This window comes from Meriones unguiculatus, chromosome 1 (genome assembly GCF_030254825.1).
Source record: "Meriones unguiculatus strain TT.TT164.6M chromosome 1, Bangor_MerUng_6.1, whole genome shotgun sequence".
NCBI lineage: Eukaryota > Metazoa > Chordata > Mammalia > Rodentia > Muridae > Meriones > Meriones unguiculatus.
In genome coordinates, this window is record NC_083349.1 from 159,977,127 (window position 1) to 159,998,021 (window position 20,895).

The window sequence follows — 20,895 nt, forward strand, 5'->3', positions numbered from 1 at the left end:
AACATCCATTTCTGAGAGCTCAGTGTATGAGAGGTTTGTGCGGCTTTTCCTGAACCCCACTATCACCACGCCTGGTTTACTCAGTGTTGGTGAAGGTGCCCAGAGTTTCACGCATGCTAGGCAAGCACTGCCAGCAAGAATTACACTCCCAGCCCATACACGACTCTTTTAAAAGAAATCTAGCCAGGGAGCCGGGGTGTCCCAGTGCTGTGGAGACAAAGGTGGGTGGACAGACGGGGTCTGCATTACAAGTCAGGCTATCCAAGGCTACACAGAGAGACCCTGTCTCAATTAAACAAAACAACAACAAATGGGCATGGTGGGGCACACCTGTAATCCCAGCGGGATGATCTCTGTGAGTGTGAGGCCAGTCTGTCCTACAAAGTAAGTCCAGGACAGCCAAGGCTACACAGAGAAACCCTGTCTCCAAAAACCAAAATCAACAACAAAAAATAAAACAGAAAAATTCTATTATGTAAATTAGATATGGTGTTGTCTGTAATCTTAGTACTCAAAAGGAGGTTGAAGATCCTGAGTTGAAGGCTAATTCTGGCTGCATAGGTAGATCCCTTGAGGTGATGGAAACATTTGTATCCTCTGGAAGAGCAAATACTCTTGACTGCAGAGCCATCTCACAGCCATACACACACACACACACACACACTTTTTTTTTTAGAAAAATCTCATGTAACCTTGCTGACCTGGAACTCGCTATGTGGACAAAGTTGGTCACAAACTCACATTGATCATCTTGCTGAGATTAAGGACAAATGCCACCAAACCCCATCTGAAAATAAATCAAAACAAATTAAAAACAAAATGAGTCCGGTGGTAGTGGCAGAGGCAGGCAGATCTGAGTTAGAGGCTAGCGTGGTCTACGAAGAGTCCAGAACAGCCAAGGCTACAGAGAAACCCAGTTTGGACTGTTGTGCTAGACTCAAGAGACCCCAAAAGAACAACAGGAGTTGAGTCCATTGCAAAACATGAGAATCTTTTTGTTACAAGCTAAAGCTTGGGTTTATACACTCTCACCACCATAGAGAACAGAGAGCCTCGAGCTCAGGGTAGGTGGTTGATTTAGAGTCCGGTCCCTTCCAGCACCCCCAAAGCAGGGTAATTCCAGCCTGGCAAGCCTCTCTTGGTTGAAACACAAAAGGGGATGTTGCATTTTGAATTGATTGGCTATAGGAAGGCCCCAAAACCATAATAGTCTTGCTTTCCTTGTTTGGCTGTGCTAGGGGAGAGGGGCTGGTTTCCTAGCAACTGTATCTCTAGTGGGCAGGAAAAGAATGGAGTAAGGCTGGTTCTTCCCCACAGGTGGCTGGACATGTCTCTACCTGGCTGGCCTTTGTTCAGGCTTGTGCTTTAAATTTTAATTCAGTAACCCCCCCCAACACTAATTTTTAATTCTTTGGTCTTTCAGGACAAACAAAAAAGATAGAGTTCCAGGTCAGCTAGAGCTACACAGAGAAACCCTGTCTTCGAAAAACCAAAACCAAACCAACCAAAGAAAATACCATGAGCCTGCCTGTCTTGGTCTGTAACCCTAGCATTTAGAAGGGGATCACTGCCAGTGATTTTTATGACCTGAAATACTTTATTTTGTTGTACTTTATCAAGGAAGGAGGACTTCTAAGTTGAGGCCAGCTTAGTCTATAGAGCAAGTGTCAGGAATACATAGAGAAACCCTGTTTCAAAACAAAAAGCCAAACAAAACAAAACAAAACAACAATGCAACAACAACAACAACAAAAAGAAACAAGTTGGCAACAAACTCCCAGAGATCTACAAGTCTCTGCCTCCTGAACGCTGGGATTAAACGCATGGGCTACCGGGTCTGGCCACAACCAAGTACTTTAGAAATACAACCGGAGGCCTGGAATCAACACACTTGTATCAGTTATACCTTCATTCCTTCCTAGCTAATGGCTTTGAAATCCTAGGGAAAATTGGGAGCCTGGCTGTCTCTTATACCCTGTGCGTTTCACGTCCTTATCCTGCTACACACAGATAAATTGTGAACCAGAGGGCGGCTAGGGGCTGATGGCCGCTTAATAAACATTTGGAAAGCTAATTAATGGGCCTTAGCAGGTTCTGCAGGAAATGTGGCCAGGGCAGAGCCTTGCAGAGCAGGCAGGGCAGCGCCAGTGCCAGGATCAAAGAGTTTCCCAGGCCCGCCCTTGGCCTTGTGTGGGCTTTCCCCTGTCCTTGGACAATCTGACCGTCTCTCAGCTTCACTTTTCACCCTGGGTGCTCATTTCCGAGCCTAAAGGCCTCACTTCCTTCATTACTATCTTCCCTCAGAACCACCCAGTCCCCTCCCCCAATCTTTAAGTGCCGCCGCAGTGGCGCCCCTCTGCGCATGCTCCTCGGCCTGAGGCCCAGTTTCTTGCCTCGGACACAGGTGTGCGCTTGCGCAGAGCCGCCCAGAGCCCCAAAGGGGCGGTGCGCCAAGATCTTGTGCAGCCTCTGGACCCGCCCACCTTCCCGTTACCTCAAAGTCCCGGTGCGCGTGCGCCTAACGCATGCGCGCAAGGAGCGGAAGGGTGGGCAGGCGCGCGCACGAGGCCGGGCGGGCAGCGGAAGCGGGGAGGTAGACTAGGTGGAAAGGGAGGCGGGGGCGCGCGTAGCGGGCGCGCGGCTGCGTGTGTGTTGGGGGGGCGGCCTGCCGAAGGCGAGCGGGCACGCGCGCGAGGCTTCCCCACTCGCTTGGCAGCGGCGGCGACGGCTTCTTTGTTTCGTGAGGAGAAGCGAGACGCCCACTCTGTCCCCGACCCCTCGTGGAGGGTTGGGAGCGGCGCTAGGAAGGCGACGGCGCCGGTACCTCCGGGTAAGGAACGGAGACTCCCGGGCGGAACCAGGCGCCCGGGGCTTGGGGAGGACGGTTTGAATGAAGCCGAGGCGCCGGGAGGGGGAGGGGGCAGCTGGGCCACCAGAGCGGGGTCGGGGTACGGCGGCGCCCGAGGGTCAAGAAGCCTTGCGCGCGGCTCAGGCCGCAGTGCAGCGAGACCGCGGCCGCCTCCAGGCTCCGTGGCCGCCGAAGCGGGTGGCCCCGAGTCGCGTGGAGGCCGCGCGCGCGTTCTCGTGGGATCTTGGGACAAAGCTCCCCCTCCTTTGGCGTTTCCGAGGTCCAGATGCCCCACTTTAATTTCCCTGACCCCAACTTTCAACAATGGCTAGGTGTCGTGGGCTTTTCTGGCCTGGTTTGTGATGGGTGCTGTTCTCATGCCCTGTAGTCGGGCGTTGGGAGCAACATTTGACCTCAGATATTGGTGTCTAGTGTAGCTTGAACGCAGTTATGAACCGCCTTCGGTCCCAAGACCCCCTCACTTTTTTTTTTTTTTTTTTTTTTTGATAAATTTTATTATTGCAGATTTTGAAGGAAAAGTAAAGGATTCCTATCTTTCTTTGCAGGTAGTGACTTTAAAAAGTGAGAGGTGGCTGGGAAGGGCTGTCCACAGCGGCACAGTTTTTCTTTTGAGGTCCATTGCCCCTTCCCAGTTCCAGATAGGGCTTTTTATTTAAAACCTTTGAAGGCGAGGTTTTCCGACCCGCACCGGGTGGGAAGGCATCGGCCTGATCTCCTTAACCTCTTGTGGCTTCTTTCTAGCACGAGGTGCTTCTCAGGAATAGAAACAAGTTTTTAGTTTGAGTTGATAGACTGGCTTTGAATTGGATGCCCAGGGCCAGCTGTCAGCTAGCTGTGTGGCCTTCGGCAAAGTCTATCTCTCGGAACCCCTTGGTTTCCTCCTTTGTACAGGGGACTTACTTTCACAGATAGGATTGGGAAAAACTGCGCAAATAATTCCTCCATCGTCATCATCATTCTGATTTGGGAGAGAGGATCTCATATAGCCAAGACTGACCTCCAATTCCTTATGTAGCCCAGGCTGGCCTTAGATTCCTTATCTTCCTGTGTCCATCTCCCGAGTACTGGGATAACAGGTGTTTGCCAGACTTCCTGCACTGTTACAGGCTGATCTAACAGATAATTGAATCTCGACTGTGTGTCACATGTCTGGTAGGGGAATGGGTTGTGAATATGAGGACATTCCTCGTTGGCCTGCATGTATATAAGTTATGTAAATTCATTCTGGCTGTCCTGCAACTACTTTGTATCAAGCTAGTCTCCAACTCACGCAGATCTGCCTGCCTCTGTCTCCTGAGTGCTGGGATCAAATCATGCATCACCATGCTCTGTTGGTCCACCTCTTGACTTTTTCTTTAGTTAAAGCGGGTTTGTATTTGTTTTGTTTTTCAAGACAGGGCTTCTCTGTGTTGTTTTGGAATTCCCTTGGTAGACCAGGCTGGCCTCAAACTCGGGAGATCTGCCTGCCTCTATCTCCTGAGTGCTGGGATCAAAGGCATGTCTGGTTAAGTGTGTTTAATATTTGTGGCCTTGATTAAGGTTGACCCAGTACATACTAGGCAAGTGTTCTACCACTGAGCCACTTAACCACCAAACATTATTTTATTTTTTTTAATTAATGTGTTTTTGTTTGTTTGTTTTAGTTTGGTTTGGTTTTTTTTTTTTTTTTTTTTTTTTTTTTTTTTTTTGTAGTTCATTTTGGGTGTTGGTGGGCCTGGAACCCAGGGCCTTGTGCATGTTGGACATGATATATATATATATATCACCAACCCTTTGGTCTGCCATTTTGTCCTCACAACCTATCCTACAGAGGGACAGAGTGGCTACACAAGGGAATAGAGGTGGGCATAAGTCTGGGAGGCTGTGTGGAGGAGGAGCCTTCCTTCTGGATTCCGGGAGGACATGCTTCCCCACCCTCATATGCTGGGAATGGAGCAGTGCCATCAGAACTGCTGCTCTCTGTGTGCAGCATTGCAGATGGAGGCAGACAGTAGTGGGACGAGAGAGGAGGGATGCACTTTGGTGTGGTGATTGGTATAAGATCGAAAGCAATAAACATTTGTTGCTGTCGTTTAGCTTTGCTGTCCTAGCCCTAGATGTCACTGCTTCAGAAGTAATCTGGTAGTTTGTTGGGGGTGTGTGTGTGAAAGGTGTTAGTTCCTTTTTGAACTTAAAAAAGTTTTTGTTTAATTTGATGTGATATGTGTGGAGGACGGGACAGCTTTCAGGAGTGTTTTTTCTCTGCCATGTGGGTCCAGGGGATTTAATTCCAGGTCATTATATTGGCAGCAAGTGATATTTACGTGCTGAGCCTTCTTGCTGCCAAGGGTGCTACTTCAGAGCTCTCTAATTCATAGGCAGAGTGCCCTGGCACTGTGAAACAGGTATGACTGGGATGCCACTGTATCGGATGATAGGCTTGAAGGAAATGATAGGGGAATCTGCTAACTAAACTGTAGTGGGCACTATTTGTCTTTTCGTTGTTACTTTTTTGTTTTTCAAGACAGGGTTTCTCTGTGTAGCCCAGGTTGGCCTCTGCCTGCCTCCTGAGTCCTGGGATTAAAGGTGTGAGTAATTACTGCCTGGCATGGACACTTTTTTTTTTTTTTAATTTTTATTTTATGTGCATTACTGTGAAGGTGTCAGATCCCTTGGAATTGGCATTACAGACAGTTGTGAGCTGCCATGTAGGTGCTGGGAATTGAACCCAGGTCCATTTGGAAGAGCAGACAGCGCTCTTAACCACTGTGCCATTTCTCCAGCCCCCACTATTTGTTAAAGTTAATATTTAATTCTTTTTTGTGGTGCTGGGGACAACCCAGAGTCTATACATAATAGGTGTGGTGGTTTGAATGAGAATAGCCCCCATAGGTTCATGTATTTGAAAGCCTGGAGGGAAGGATTAAGAAATGTGGCCCTGTTAGAAGATTTTCAGTGGTCCTGGGCTGTGAGGGTCAAAGCCCCTCCAGCCAGTCTCACTCTGCTGCTTGCTTGTGTGTCCAATGTAAGTTCTAAGCTACTACTCTAGGGCCATGTCTGACTGTTGCCATGCTCCCTGCCATGATGGATACAGACTCACCCTTGAGACCATAAGCAGGAGCTCAAATAAAAGCTTTCAGTTGCCTTGATCATGGTGCCTGCACAGGAACAGGAGAGTACCAAAGGCATAGGCCAGTGTCTGCCACTCAGCTCTCCTTCCACTGTCATCTGTTCTTATTCGTGGTAGGTCTCCCTTTGTCACACAGACTTGCCTCAGACTTCAAAATGCTTCATGGAAGGTGTGTGTGGAGACAGGTGAATGTGTGCCATAGTGGCTTGTGGAGGTCAGAGGGCAATTCTGTGGAGTTGGTTCTCTCCTTCCGCATTTATGTGGTACTTATGCCACAAACACCACTTCTGTGTCATGAACTTTTTTTTTTTTTTGAGACAGTTTCTTAATGTAGCTCTGGCTGGCCTGGAACTCATGGAAAGCTGCCTGCTTGTGCTTCTCAAGTGCTGGTATTAAAGGACCATGGCTGGTCCATAAACTCTTTAAAATAAATTTCTTTCATTAATTCATTTGGTGTGTTCTTTTTCTTCTGTCATGTTCATCCTGTGAGTTAAATTCAGGTCATCAGAGTTGGCAGCAAGTACCTTTTCTTGCTAAGCTAAGCCATCTACTGGCCCAGCCTTTTTTTTTTTTTAAGAGACAGTTTATTTGTATTTTATGTGTGTGAGTAGTTTGCTTTTACTTATATACCTGAGGGCAGAAAAGGGCCTGGAACTAGAATTACAGTATCTAGCTAGCTAGCTAGCTAGCTCTATCATATATCTATCCATCCATCCATCCATCTATCCATCTTATTTATACATCCATCCATCCATCCATCTATTTATTTATTTATTTGGTTTTACAAAGACAGTGTTTCTCTGTGTAGCCCTGGCTGTCCTGGAATTCGCTCTGTAGACCTGGCTGGCCTTGAACTCAGGCCTGCCTCTGCCTGGTAGGATTAAAGCTGTGCACTCCTATGCCTGGTTTATAGACAGTTGTAAAATGCTATGTGGCTGGTTAGACTTGGTGAAGGAGGTGGAGGCAGGCTTATCACTGAGTTTGAGGTTAGTCTGGTCTTAAGAGCGAGTTCTAGGGCAGCCAGGTCTATACAGAAAAAAACTTGTCTTGAAAACCCAAAAATAAAAATAAAAATAAAAAAGTAAAAAATAAGCCATGTGGATGCTGGGAACCAAACTTGGGTCTTCTGCAAGAGCAAGTGCTGATCTATCTGTCTCACCCTCCTGCCTCCTTTTTTTTGAGACAGGGTCTCCTTGCACAGCCCTGGCTGACCTGGAATTAATGGAGATCTGCCTGCTTCTGCCTCCCCACACTGCCATAATGCCTGGCTCATGGGTTCAAAATTTTTTTTAATTTAATTTTTTTTTATTATTAGTTAACATTTTATTAACTCCATGGGTTCAAATTTTTTATGTCCTTCAGCCTATGGGGGCTAAGGTGACAATTACCTATTTAATTATTTATTTTTTGTGGGACAGGGTTTCTCTGTGTAGCAGCCCTGGCTGTCCTGGAGCTTACTTTGTAGACCTGGCTGGCCTATGCCTTCAGAGTGCTGGGGTTAAAGGCACATGTACTACCATGCCTGGTTAATTCTAATTCTATGTGTAGCTCTGAGGAAGGACTTTCTCATGCTATCACTAAACTATCCCCTAGCCTTAAACAACCTGTAAAAAATTTAGAATAATCCAGTATTCTAGAAACTGTTTGTTTGCTATATTGGATATACCTTCTATATTCTCTTTAAAAATCAAGGCAAATGGAGCCAGGAGTGATGATAGACACCTTTAATACTAGCACTTGACCAATACTTGATAGGTAGAGGCAGGCTGATTTCTGAGTTCAAAGCCAGCCAGCCAAGGATACATGGTGAGACCACGTCTTAAAAATGAAAGAAAAAGAAAAGAAAAAAAAGTAATTTAATATAAATAATAAATATTGTTTATCATGTCCTAACATTATTTGGTGTGTAGCCCAGGGCTGCAGGAACTGTTGTTTTGCAGTCTTTGAATGCAGAGGTGTTGGGAGTGTGCCATTATTGGAGCTGTGGTGGAAGTGGTGCTGTGGCCACTAAGCTTTTCTTGTGTTTGAGCAGCACCCAGCCAATACACTAAGTATGCAGATGTGTAGATTATTTGCATACTTTCACCACAGTTTACGGCCCCTCAAAACATGGAGAGGCAACCCCAGATCAGTTCATGTTTTAGATTTTGTTGGATGTGGGAAGACGCTGAGTAGGCATTGTGCATGCGTCTATGCATGCTTTGTATGTGCTGAGGTCATCTTCAGTGAAGACACCAAAGTCCAAAGGGCTAGTCTTACCCAGGGCTCTCATGACAGTGCCTGAGCGGCTTTTGGTTTTGACAAGAGAGATGAGGATGGTATTACCTGGAATATAGTAAGCCCTTAGGTGTGTCAGTCATTTTTTGGTCCCAGTCATTGGGCCTAGCATGGCATAGAGTGTGTCCTTAACAACCCATAATGAGCTGGGTGTGATGTTGCACACTTTTAATTCCAGCACTGGGGAGGCAGAGGTAGGTGGCTCTCTTGTGAATTAAGTTCCAGGACTAGAGATTGCATCTCAAAATAAAGCAAGCAAACAAACGAAAACAGCAAAAAGCAACCCCCCCCCAGCCTATCATGAATGATGCCCATTGGAGTAGCACAAGAAGTAACCAGTCACCCATTCCTCATTCACCATCCTACCAGTGGTGGCCTGTGCCTTCATCTGCCACTTCAGAGACAGGATTGCTGAGAGCTTGGGGTTATCCTTGTATCAGGATACAAGGGGGGAAAGGAATTCTAGTGAACAGATCTGCATTGAGTGTCCACAGCAGGCTCTTCAGGGAGCTAAGCTTAGTGGGGGTAGGCAGGGGCTCTGCTTCTCAGTGAACACCCAGCTTCTTACATGCAAAGGGGGCAGTAGTGATGCCCAACTGGAATTTTTACAGACTAAACGGTAGGGTACAGGCTGGGACCTGCTGACTCTGGCTCCCTTCCCAGTTTCAGTACCACAAAGAAACAGTGGAACAAGGCAAAAATAATAATAATAATAATAATAATAATTCTGTGTCTAGTATCATTTATACAATCTGCCCTACCACTCTGGTGGGTAGGTTGCGTATTAATATTTTTAAGAGGTTTTACATTTATGTATCTGTCTTTGAGAGCAAGAGCACTTAGAGGTCAGAAGGCATCTGTTCTCTGCTCGGTTGGGGAGGCTCATCCGTCTGGATCTCAGCTGGGGTCCTGCATCTTGTCTTCCAGATGGAGAACAGGGGTTCCATTTCTCTCGAAGCTAGAGCACCTTAGGATGGGGCTGAGTGTGTTAAGCTGGGGTGTGGAAAAGGTTTTCCACAGTGTTACAGTTTAGCTCTTTCAGCATGAGGTCCCTGGTGGCAATGGAAGTGCGGACATTCTAGAGCCTATGGTGATACCAGAGTGTTCCAGCTCTTGGTCAAGCTGCTGTGCTGAGCACAGAAGAGATGCAGGGCCCATGCCTGGTCCGCTTGCAAGTCAAGACAAGGTGAGGCCTGGTGAGGCCTGCTGAGTTGGTCCTGAAGTGAGAATGTGCACCTTTGTTCATGTGAAATCAAGGGCAATATGAACCCTAGGCAGAGGGAAGGATTTCGAGGGTGAGTGTGTTTGATTCGCTGGGGTCAGGGATACTTAATGGTCCTATCACAAGAGGAAAATACAGTACTTAATTATGGGGGGAGGGGAAATCTCCAAGTACAATTGAAGGTCACTGCAGGCTGAGATCCTTAGCAGGATTTCTAGGAATTCCTAAATGCTTGCTAGAGCAGTTTCCTTATCTAGGAAGGGTCTGGCCTGTAATCTGCCCTAAGGGATTTTTAGCTCCTTACAAGACCTGGGGTCAGATCAGGGGAGACTTTTAAATTCTCCCCCCCCCCAAAAAAAGAAAGTCTATAATTAGCGGTCCAAATTGGCTATCTGGAGATAACCGACTTCAGCCTTATCCAACAGAGCCCTGCAGGCTCCCCAGTTCCCCAGGATCTAGAGTGTCTGGAGGCTGTGAGCCACAGAAATGAGTGCTGGGACGTGAACTGAGTTTTTCCTCAGCAAGAGAAGTGCTCTTAACCTGAACTGTCTTCCCAGCCCTCATGTTGAGCACTTTAAAAATACTTACAGTCCATTTGTAGTTCTAGTAAGAATTTTGTTTTTATTTCACTAACTCATTTATTGATTGTCAGTGTTTTCTAAGGCATTTTCAGTTTTTGCAAGTTTATTTTGTGTGTGTACAAGAGAGAAGGGCGTCACTGTCTACCTTTCCACTGTAAGAAATAAGACCCTCACTCTGTCAAAGTCAAACAATTGCTGGAAGTGAGACGTTTTGTAATACACTGTTTTTTGCAGAAAGGGATGCCCCAGCATAGAGAATAGGCAAAAATGGTTGGCATATTGATTTTTTTTTAGACATGGGTCTCGTTATATAGCTGTGTCTGACTTGGAACTCAGTACTTGATCAGTCCGAACTCAGAAGGCTCTACCTGCCTCTGCCTCCTGAGTGCTCTACCACACCCAGCACCCAAGGTTGCTGTTTGTTGATGTTGTGATGGTGGTGGTGTGTGTTACAGGGCTCAAACTCAGATCATTGGGCTAAATGGCAAGTGCCCTGACTTTATTAGTTTTTTATTGCTCCATTGAAACACCATGATCAAAAGCAAGTTGAGGGGGAAAGGGTTTATTGGCTTACAGTTTCGTATTGTTATTCATCATCAAACAGGAACTCAAACAGGGCAGGAACCTGGGAGCAAGAGCAGAGGCCATGAAGAGGTGCTGCTTACTGGCTTGTCCTCCATGGCTTGCTCAGCCTGCTTTCTTATGACCTATGACCACTGGCTAGTGATAGCACCACCAACAGTAGGCTGTATTCTTCCCACCAATCAGTAATTAAGAAAATACCTTCCAGTCAGATCGTATGGAGGCATTTTTTCAGCAGAGGTTCTCTTCTCTCAGATAAAAACTGAAGTTTTTGTGTCAAGTTGGCATAAGACTAGCCAGCATATGCCTTTAACTTCCTGAGCCATCTTGCTTGCTCCTTATTTTTCTTTTTTCTTTTTCTTTTTTCCTTTTTTTTTTTTTGTGATGGGGTTTCTCTATGTAGTCCTGGTTGTCTTGGAACTCACTCTGTAGACGAGGCTGGCCTTGAACTCAGAGAGATCTGCCTGCTTCCTCCTCAGTGCTGGGATTAAAGGCATGTACTACCACCATCTGGTATGAAACTGTTCTTTGATTTTTTTTTTTAACATTACTTTCAGAATGTCCCGTAGTCATTCTCATAAACAAGCATAAATAATTAAATGAATTTTAAAAAATGTGCTAGAGAGATGGCTCTGCTGGAGAGTCTCTACTGTTCTTTCATAGGATCAAAGGATCCCAGCACCCATATTGGGTGGCCATAACCACCTATAACTCCAGCTTCAGGAGGATCTGGTATCTTTGACTTACTTGGACACTTGTGCTCATGTGCACATACCCACTACATAGACACACAGACACACATAGTTAAAAATGACAACCTTTTAAAAATCCTCTTTCTTTATGTGCGTATGCATGTGAGTGCAGGTGCCTGTGGAGGCCAGAAGAGGGCATGAGTTAGAGCCTCTGGATCTGGAGTTACAGGTGATGTGAACTGTCCTGCATGGGTGCTGGAGGTTGAGCTCCTCTCCTCTGTGAGAGCAATAAGTGCTGAACCATCACTTCAGACCCCAAAAAAATCAATTAAAAAACATGGATTGGTAATGTGGCTCAGTGGTGGAGCATTTGCTTAGCATGTTTGGTTCTGGGTTCAGTCAGTCGCGCTCCACCCTTAAACCAGAAGGGATGTTTAAAAGCTCTGGATGAAAGTGGCAGTGTGTCAAGGCCAAGAGAACTTACTGACTTCATCTCTTAGAGGAAGTGCTAAGCTCATTAAGGGAACTAGTGATTTTGATGTTTCCTGTGTAACTGCAGCTGCTGCTGTGAAATTTTCTGTATGTGGAGTTAGGAGGCACGTGAGTTAGGGGAGGGCCAAGTTGTGGCTTTGGGGATTGACTTTCCCACAGCTGCATGAAAGGAGTGGTTTGTCATTGGCTTCCCTTTGTTTCCTGCCAGGAAGGTGCTGTATGCAGAAATAAACAAGTGGATGTTAGCAGATAGAGGCCAGCCCTAACCTCTTCCTGTCCTTAGCACCCCAACCTGGCCTTAAACTCATTATGTGCCCGAGAATGACCCTGGACACCAGCCTTCATCTCCCAGGTGCTGGGATGACACGTGTGGGATGCAATGCTTGACTTTTTTGGGGGTTGGGGACTGTTTGGGTCTATTATGTATTCTAGTTGGCCTGGTACTCAAATGACGCTCCTGTTAGCCTTGATGTTTGGGGCCTTCTGTCGCACCCAACCATGTGCTAGGGTTGTAGGTGTGTGCCACTGGGCTCAGCTAAGTTTGTCTTTATTGATGTGTTCACCAGTCAATGCAGTGAAATAGTTGGGAGTGTAACTTGGTTTGTAGAGTGCTTACCTGGCATATATGAAATCCTGGGTTCCATTCCAAGCACTGCATACACCAGCAAGGGGATGCATGCTTTTGACCTGAGCACTTGGGAGGTGGAGGCAGAAGGGTCAAAAGTGCAAGGTTGACTTGGGTGTGGTGGTGTGTGCCTTTAATTCCAGTCCTCAGAGGTAAAGGTAGGCAGAGGTAGATGAGCTTGAGGCCATCCTGATCTTTCCAGACCAGCTACGGCTACATAATGAGACTATCTCCAAAAACAAAACAAAAACAAACAGCAACAACAAAAACCAAAATCCTTAAATCTGCCAACAGAAAAACGTGTCCGTTTTTAACAGTGGTGGTTCTTGTCAGTTGTAAGTTGTTTTGCTAACTGGGTATGCCTCACTGGCTCAGGAAGCAGGTGGCTGCATGACAGTTGCTGCATCACCTGTGACAGTGGGAGGTGTGGATCAGGGACATGTGATGTACTTCTTGTGTGTCCTAAAAGTCTCAGGAGATTTGCACTGAGGGTTGTGTCGCTGTGCCCTTGGAATTGAATCTGGTATCCAGATGGACATACGTGATGCTGATGGCAGCCACTGCTGTTTACTTCCCAGTCAGTGACTGTAGGTATTGTCCTGTTGCTCCCTGCTTCTCATTCAGTCTTCAGTCTTCTGTGTCCATGATGGGGTGGAACCAACTTTAAACAAGAGAAAGGAATTGGACAGGACTGATTTGTGTAACCTGCTGGCGTTACTGCAGATATGGGGACGCAGCCTCCAGGGGTGAAAAGCCCGTCTCAGGGTGGGGATACTAAGTGTTTGCTCTGTCCTGGTAGCCTCCCTGTCACTGCTGCATTTAGAGAACTCCCTGAGGAGGGGACCAGCCTGGCTCAGGCCCCGAGGTGCTGAGATCTTAAGTGGCTTTCAAGTGAATTGAAATAGAAAGGATGCAAGATCCCAGATACCATGCACGATTTCCTTTTTTTTTTTTTTTTTTTTTTTGTCCCCTTGAGACAGGATTTCTTTGTATAGCTCTGGCTATCCTAGATTAGCTCTGTAGGCTAGCCTCAAACTCAGAGATCTGCCTGCCTCTGCCTTCCAAGTGCCAAAGGTGTGCTCTACCATGCCTGGCCTAATAAGTCAAATTTTTTTTTTATGATTGATTTATTTGAGTTTTCTGTGTTGGAATTTTTGCATGTGAATGCAAGTGCGCTAGAGGCCAGAAGAGGATATTGGATCCCACGAAGCTGAAGTTACAGGTGGTCCCATGGGTGCTGGGCATCTAACTCAGGTCCTCTGTAAGAGCAGCAAGTGTCCTTTTTTGTTTCTTGATTTTTTTTTGTTTGTTTGTTTATTTTGTTTTTGCCCCTTGCCCAATAAAATTTTTATTCCTGTTTTATCTTTTGGGTCTGGACACTTTGATTAACAATATAATTTTTTTCTTTTATATATTTATAGCAAATATTCTTAATCATTGAGCTAGCCTCTCCAGCCCCTAATGTTTTGACATAAGACCCTGTTTCATTGAACCTGGAGTATGCTCATTCATTTAGACTGGCCAGTGAGTCCCAAGGTCACCCCCCAGTGCTGGGTTTAGATTCAGGTAACTGTTACCTGGCTTTCTATTTATTTCTTTGCCTGTGTATGTGTGCACTTGCGTGTGTGTGTATTGGCCCAGGGTTAACAATGGGCATCTTCCATAATTTTTAATTTTTAAAGCTTAGGCCTTTTAGCTGGGCAGATTCCCAGCTACCTGTCTAGCTTAACCTGGCTAATCTTGGCACTATGTCCTGACACGTGGCTAGGCTAGCACTACCTCTCTGCTTTGTTCACGTCCGTTCATTCACCTCTCTGACCCGCTAGTGAATCTTCTCCCAGAGTCTCTGTCTCTGTCTGTCTCTCTCAGGGTCTACCATCTATCTACTCAACAATTGAGCCCCACACAGTGTACCCCAGCAAGTTTGCACTGGATTTAGGGTGGAAGGAGGTGGTGAACTAGAGTGTTCTGGTGCTGCTTGCAGGCTTGCCTCAGCTTTACCTTGTTCCTCTGGCTGCCCAGGAAAGGAGGGCACCCATAGGAGGAGTGCTTTCCTGAAACAGCACCTGTAGTTTTGTTGGTTGGTCGTAGGTTGGTCTTAGGTTCCTAGTTGTCAGGACTTTGTTTTCTTTGAGACAGGGTTTCTTTGTGTGGCCTAGGCTGGCCTTAACTCACAGAGATCCACTTGCCTCTCCCTCCCAAGTGCTAGTATTAAAGGCATGCGTCACCACCATCCAGCTTTGTTTTGTGTTTAAAGCTCCAATCTATCTTTTCATTTCTTTTGAAAAATTCTTTACATTACAGAAATAAACTGAAATGCTTATTTCAGTTTATAAATGAATATTTCAGAAATGAACTGAAATACTCCACTCTCACCTTTTTTTGACAAACAAAAATTCATAATCCTTCCCCACCCCAAGGAGAGAAATTTCTAAAACTAATTGTATATATCAGTGTTAACAGCTGAACAGGGAAATGAGTTAAAATGCTTTAATTAAAAACTGAGTTGGCCAGTGATGGCACTCAGTGATGGAGTCAGAGGCAGGCAGAGCTCTGTGAGTTCAAGGCCAACCTGGCCTATATAGTGAGTTCCAGGACTACATAGAGAGACCCTAACACAAACAAACAAACAAACAAACAAACAAACAATGATGAGTGGATGAGTGTGTAGAAACTAAAAATTTACAAATATTTAAACCCTGGAATCTCTGACTGTTCAGAAACCACACAGATGGATCATGGGAGGTGGTGAACAGCACAACAGGATTATGGATGAGTCTGCATTGTTCTCTCTGCTGCTCCCCATGCCACCTGTCCCTGAGGGAAGCTTGATATTGATTAGATTCTGAGCCAGGCTAATGCTGGCCCCGGATCCAATGATGGTAACATGCCTGTCAGTAGATCCTTCCACTAAGTTAAAAAATGATCTTATAGATCTCATTGATTTTGGTGCCTCAACACTCAATTATGCAGCCAATCAAACCTTTTGGAATGGTAAGTTCATGAGAAGTAGTTTGAGCAGGTGCTCCCAAACCTGCAGTGAATCCTGTATTGCTACAGGTCATGGAAGAGTGAGACCTTTGCATTGCCAAATGGTACATCTTGGCCAAATCTGGCTGTGGAATAGCATACTGTCTTTTGAGAGGCCTGCAAAAATGACTGGTGACTCAAGTGCTTGGGCTGGTATCCCTTGTTGAAGGATAGAGGGGACTGGAAATCTTCAATATGACCACGGAGCTCCTTCCCTTCCCTTCCTCTCCCCTCTCCCCTCTTTTTTTCCTCTTTCCCCTTTCCTTTCCTTTCTTTTCTTTGTTGGGGGAGGGTTTGAAACAGGGTTTCATTTCCTGTGTAGCCATGTAGCCTTGGCTGTACTGGACAAGCTGACCTCGAACTCACAGAGATCCGCCTGCCTCTGCTTTCCAAGTACTGGGACTAAAGCTGTGTGCCACCACGCCTGGCTCCCTCCCTCCCTTTCTTCCTTTCTTAGATTTATTTATTATGTATATAGTATTCTGCCTGCATGTGTGCCTGAAGGGCAGAAGAGGGCACCAGGTCTCATTATCGATCATAGGGCCTTTGGAAGAACAGTGGTGCTCTAACCTCTGAGGCATCTCTCCAGCCCTCCAACAACCTTTTCTAATGAAAGAGCCATAGTAACTATTAGGGACCCTAAGCTGTAAGGAAACGGATGTCTACTGGCAGCTGTGCTACTGGTTGTAGAGCTGCTAATGTCCTTTTCTAGTTAGTCAATCAATGATCATAGCAAAGGCTTCGACTGGCATTAGTAGATCCAGCCAAAGTGATAATTCTCTTAGGACAATTTTCTTCTGAGACATTGATAGGTGCACCACTCTCCTCACAAATCTTAATAAATTTTCCTTTCTTAGCAATGACGCTGCCAACTTCCTTTCTATGCATAGGTAGCCTAATGGTGAGAATGACGTTTAATCTACCTTCAAGCATAAGGTGGTAGCATTTTGGAGAGCTGGACTTTGAGTGGTCAAGTCTTTAGTCATTGGAAGCATGAGTTGGCTGAGGGAAGAGGAGAGCTGGCAGGCGAAGGGGCTTGTTGGGCAGGAGAGGGCAGCTGCTGCCTCTGTTTTTTGTTTTTCTCAGGATGCCTTAAACTCTTGATCCTCCAGCTTTAGCTTCCACAGTAGTTGGGGCAATGGGTTTGGGCTGTCAACATCTGTTCTTTCTACAACCAGCTGGAGGATACCTTACTCTTCTTCTTTGTTTTTTCGAGACAGAGTTTCTCTACGTAGCCCTGACTGTCCTGGAACTTACTATGCTAGCTTTGAAATCAGAGTTCTGCCTGATTCTTCTTCCTGGGATTGAAGGCATGTGCCATCATTGCCCCACCTGTCCTGTTTTTTTTTTTTTTTTCTTTCTGGTTAGCTGGAAAACTGAATTGAAGTTCAGACTTTAACAAAAATTATAAGTAAACATTGTTTATAAGTAATACACATTTAAATGACTTTTTGAAAATGTTTATATGTGGGGCTGGAGAGATGGCTTAGTGGTTAACAGCACTGTATATGCTCTTCAAAGGACCCGGGTTCAATTCCTAGCATCCACATGGCAGCTCACAACTGTCTGTAACTCCAGTTCCAAGGGATCTGACACCTTCACACTGATGCACATAAAATAAATTTAAATAATTTATTAAAAATGTTTATATGTAAACACTGTTTATAAGTACTATACTTGCTTGTTTTATCTGTGCACCACTTTCGTGACTGGTCATCTGGAGGCCGGAAGGTATATTGGATCTCCTGCAACTGGAGTTACAGACAGTTGTGAGCTGCCATGTGGGTGCTGGGAATTGAACCTTGTTCTTTTGGAAGGGCAGCTAGTGCTCTTAGCCACTGAACCATCTCTCCAGCCCCAGAAGCAGTTTGGACTTTTAATCTATCTAGAAAGCTACCTCCTCCTTTTAGATTAAAAGTCTTAATACTTTTTTGTTTGTTTTTTGAAGACAGTTTTTCAGGCTGATATCAAATTGCCTGTGAAACCTAAATAACTCCTCATCTTTGCTGGCAGGATCTCTCACTGAACCTGAAGCTTGTTTTCGCTGATGGACTTGTCTTCATCTCCCAGTGACAGGCATACACAGCCATCCATACCCAGCTTTTTATACTGAGGATTTAAAATCAGGTCCTCCTCTGCTTTTATAGCCAGGGTTTTTTTGTTTGTTTGTTTGTTTGTTTGTTTGTTTTTGAGACAAGAGTCTCACCATGTAACCTTGACTGGCCTAGAAGTGCCTTCACCTTTCTGTTTGAAGACTTAATTGATAAAATCAGCCATAGGGAAATAACCTGTAGAAAAGCTGGCCAATTATGTGCTGAGAAATGCTGTTTTGAAGAGTACTTCAGGAGGCCCAGGCCCTGCCGCCCAGTACATACCTACACATACACACACTCTCTCTCTCTTACTCATACACAGGTTTATTTACATATATATAAATAAATGTGTATTTGTTTTTGTTTTTTATTGTATGTCTCTATGCACTTGTTGAATGCCTGTGGAAGCCAGAAGAAGATATCAGATTCTTTGTAGCTGGAGTTACATGGGGCTGTCAGCCATGCAGTGTGGGTGCTGGGAGCTGAACTCAGGTCTTAGAGAAGAGCAGCAAGCAAACACTTTTTGTTTTGCTTGTTTTTTGAGACAGGGTCTCTGTTTTGTAGCTCTGGCTATTCTGGAATCGGCTGTGTAGACCAAGCTGATCCACCTGCCTGTGTCTCCTGAGTGCTGGGATTAAAGGTGTGAGCTAAGACATCCACTTGATTAGCAAGCACTCTTAACCACTGAACCCTCCTTTCCCCACCCCCGAGACAGGGTTTCTCTCGGAGGCCTTGGTTGTCCTGGACTCCCTTTTGTAGACCAGACTGGCCTTGATCTCACAGAGATCTGCCTGCCTCTGCCTTCTTGAGTGCACCACTGTGCCCAGCTAAAAGGCCGTTGACGTATTTTTGTTGTTGTTCTTTTTCCAGACAGGGTTCTTCTCTGTAGCATTGGCTGTCCTGGAACTCACTTTAAGGACCAGGCTGTCCTCAAACTCAGAGATCCTCCTGTCTCTGTCTCTGTCTCCTGAGTGCCAGGATTAAAGGTGTGCACCACTACAACCTGGCCCACTGAGCCATTTCTTCAGCCTTGTTATTCTATTTTTATTTTTGTGGGTGTATTTTATTTGTGTACTTTGTGTGTGTCAGTGTTCAGTTGTGTGCTAGTGCCTGGGCATACACACTTGTCATGACAGCTTATGAAAGTTCACTTTTCTTCTCTTACCATGGGGGTAATTTGAACTCAGGTTAGACTCAGCAACAAGTGCCTTTACCTACTGAACCATCTTTCCTGTCCCCTCACTCCAACCCCCATTTTTGAGATGGTCTCTTGCTCTAGCTCTCTGTTCCCACTATCTTGAGTAGTGGAATTTCAGGTGTGCAATACCATGTCTAGCCCTAAATTTTGTCTTTTAAATATTAATATATTTATATCTTCCTGTAGTATGTGTCTATAGGTGTGCATGTCGAGGCTGAGGATGGTGTTTCTTTGGTTTTTCTTCACTTTATTCTTTGAGATAGGGTCTCACAAAATCTTGTGATCCAGCTAGACTGACCAGCCATCAAGCCCCTCAGATACTGCTCTCATTGTCAGGGTTACAGATGGGTACTGCTATGTCCAACTTTGACATGAGTGCTGAGGATTGAAACTTGTTTTTGTTTGTTTGTTTTGATTTAATTAATTTTTTTATATTTATTCACTGTACATCCGATCGTAGCCCCTTCCTTTATCACATCCTGGTCTCACCCTCCCTTTCTCTTCACGCCCCTTCCCTAGTCCTCAGAAAGAGGGAGTCCTGTTCCCCTACCAACTGACCCCAGCCTATCAAGTCTCATCAGGACTGCCTGCATCCTCTTCGTCTGGCCTGGCAAGGCCACTCCCATCAGGGGGAAGCGATCAAGGATCAGGCAACTGAGTCCATGCCAGGAAACTTGAGTTCTTATGTTTATATGACAGATACTTTACTCATTGAGCTGCTCCGAGCCCTAAATTTATTTTAATGGTATCTTCATGTATGGCCTTCTCTGGAAAGGCTGTGCCATTTGCTAACAGTTTGCTTCTGTTGAATTTATGGAGTAGAGTTTCATGTTGTTTGAGACTTGGTCTTCCTCGTGGTTTGAAGGGCAGAGTAAGATTCTCTACCCCCTCAGCCTTTTCTATTGTGATCAGAAAGATGGCTTGGAACAGTGTAGGCCTCCTCCATGTCCCCACCCTCTGAGAGTACTCTGATCCAGTTGATTGAGCTTTTGCTCCTTCTTGCTTTCTTTTTCTCCCTTTTTTTTTTTTTTTTTTTTGTTCTGAGATGGGTTCTCCATGTAGCCCTGGTTGTTCTGAAACTCTCTATGCAGACTAGCCTGGCTTTGAACTCAATCTGCCTGTTTGCCTTCTTAGTGCTAGGATTAAAGGTATGAACCACACCAGGCTTGTTTTTGTTTTTTAGATACTGTAGGCCAGGATGAAAATAACCGAGGGAGGCAATTTCTTCCCTGTGAAAAGATGTGCCAGGCTTCAGACTGAGCTAGCAAACACTCATGACCAAGATGGCCTCTTGTCATTTATCCCTAACACAGGGGTTATTTGGCTGATCCTCTGTGGCTGAGTTTAACCTCTTAGTCTACTTGGATTAGTGGGAAAAGAGCAGAGGGACTGGGGAGACAGGACATGAGGAAAAGCAGGCACAGTCATTAAATCTGTTTGTAAGAAAAGATAGAATTTCTCAGAATATCCTTTTTATTATGGATTTTTTTTTAACTCTGTGAGATAAGACTTTCTGAAGTCTTCTAGGAGTAGTCCCTAGACAAGAATTTGTAATTATTATTTTATGTGTATGACTGTTTATCCTTTGCATCATGTGCATGGTATCTGCAGAGGATGGAAGAGAGTTGTTGGATCTCTGGAACGTAGAGTTAACAGATGCGTGTGAGCCCTCATGTAGGTGCTAAGAACTGAGCCCAGGGAAGAACAGCCAGGACTAGTAATGGCTCAGCCATCTCTCCAGGCTTTTGACCAGTCTTTTGAAGGAGTTTCTTTTAATAGTCCTCCACTACTATTCTAGCCTCCCTCTACTCTAAGAAGAAGCCCTAGAATCGTTTAGGAGCCATGTCAGAGATCAGGGCACCTAAAATACTTGGGGCATTTCTAGAACGTCAAGGAGGAGACTTGGCCCCAGAACATTTATGGCTTTTAGAGAGAAACTTGATACTTTATTTGTGGTCTATTTATCCTAAATTGCCTGGCCAAATTTTATCTCCTGTTTTTATCATATCCTTCTAAAGAGATAATCCTAACTGCTGTTATGAAATGCCTTCCAGGTGAATGGGGTTGTTGGGAGTGGCTGTGAGAGGTTGGTCAAATCCCGATTATAGCCACGATAACTGAAGTA

General features: G+C 45.3%; 1 protein-coding gene across 8 annotated transcripts in view; it reads left to right on the forward strand.

The window, feature by feature from the left end:
- The first annotated feature begins 2,573 nt into the window (after positions 1–2,573).
- The window catches only part of Smarca4 (SWI/SNF related, matrix associated, actin dependent regulator of chromatin, subfamily a, member 4), a 96,523-nt gene continuing 78,201 nt past the window's right edge, over positions 2,574–20,895 (forward strand). For 3 of the 8 annotated variants that reach the window (XM_060370594.1, XM_060370620.1, XM_060370597.1), the window contains exon 1: positions 2,575–2,830. The gene's annotated coding sequence lies outside the window, so the exon portion shown is untranslated. Of the gene's footprint in view, positions 2,831–20,895 lie in introns of all 8 variants that reach the window. The other 5 variants (XM_060370616.1, XM_060370609.1, XM_021643770.2 and 2 more) reach the window with 3 other exon arrangements.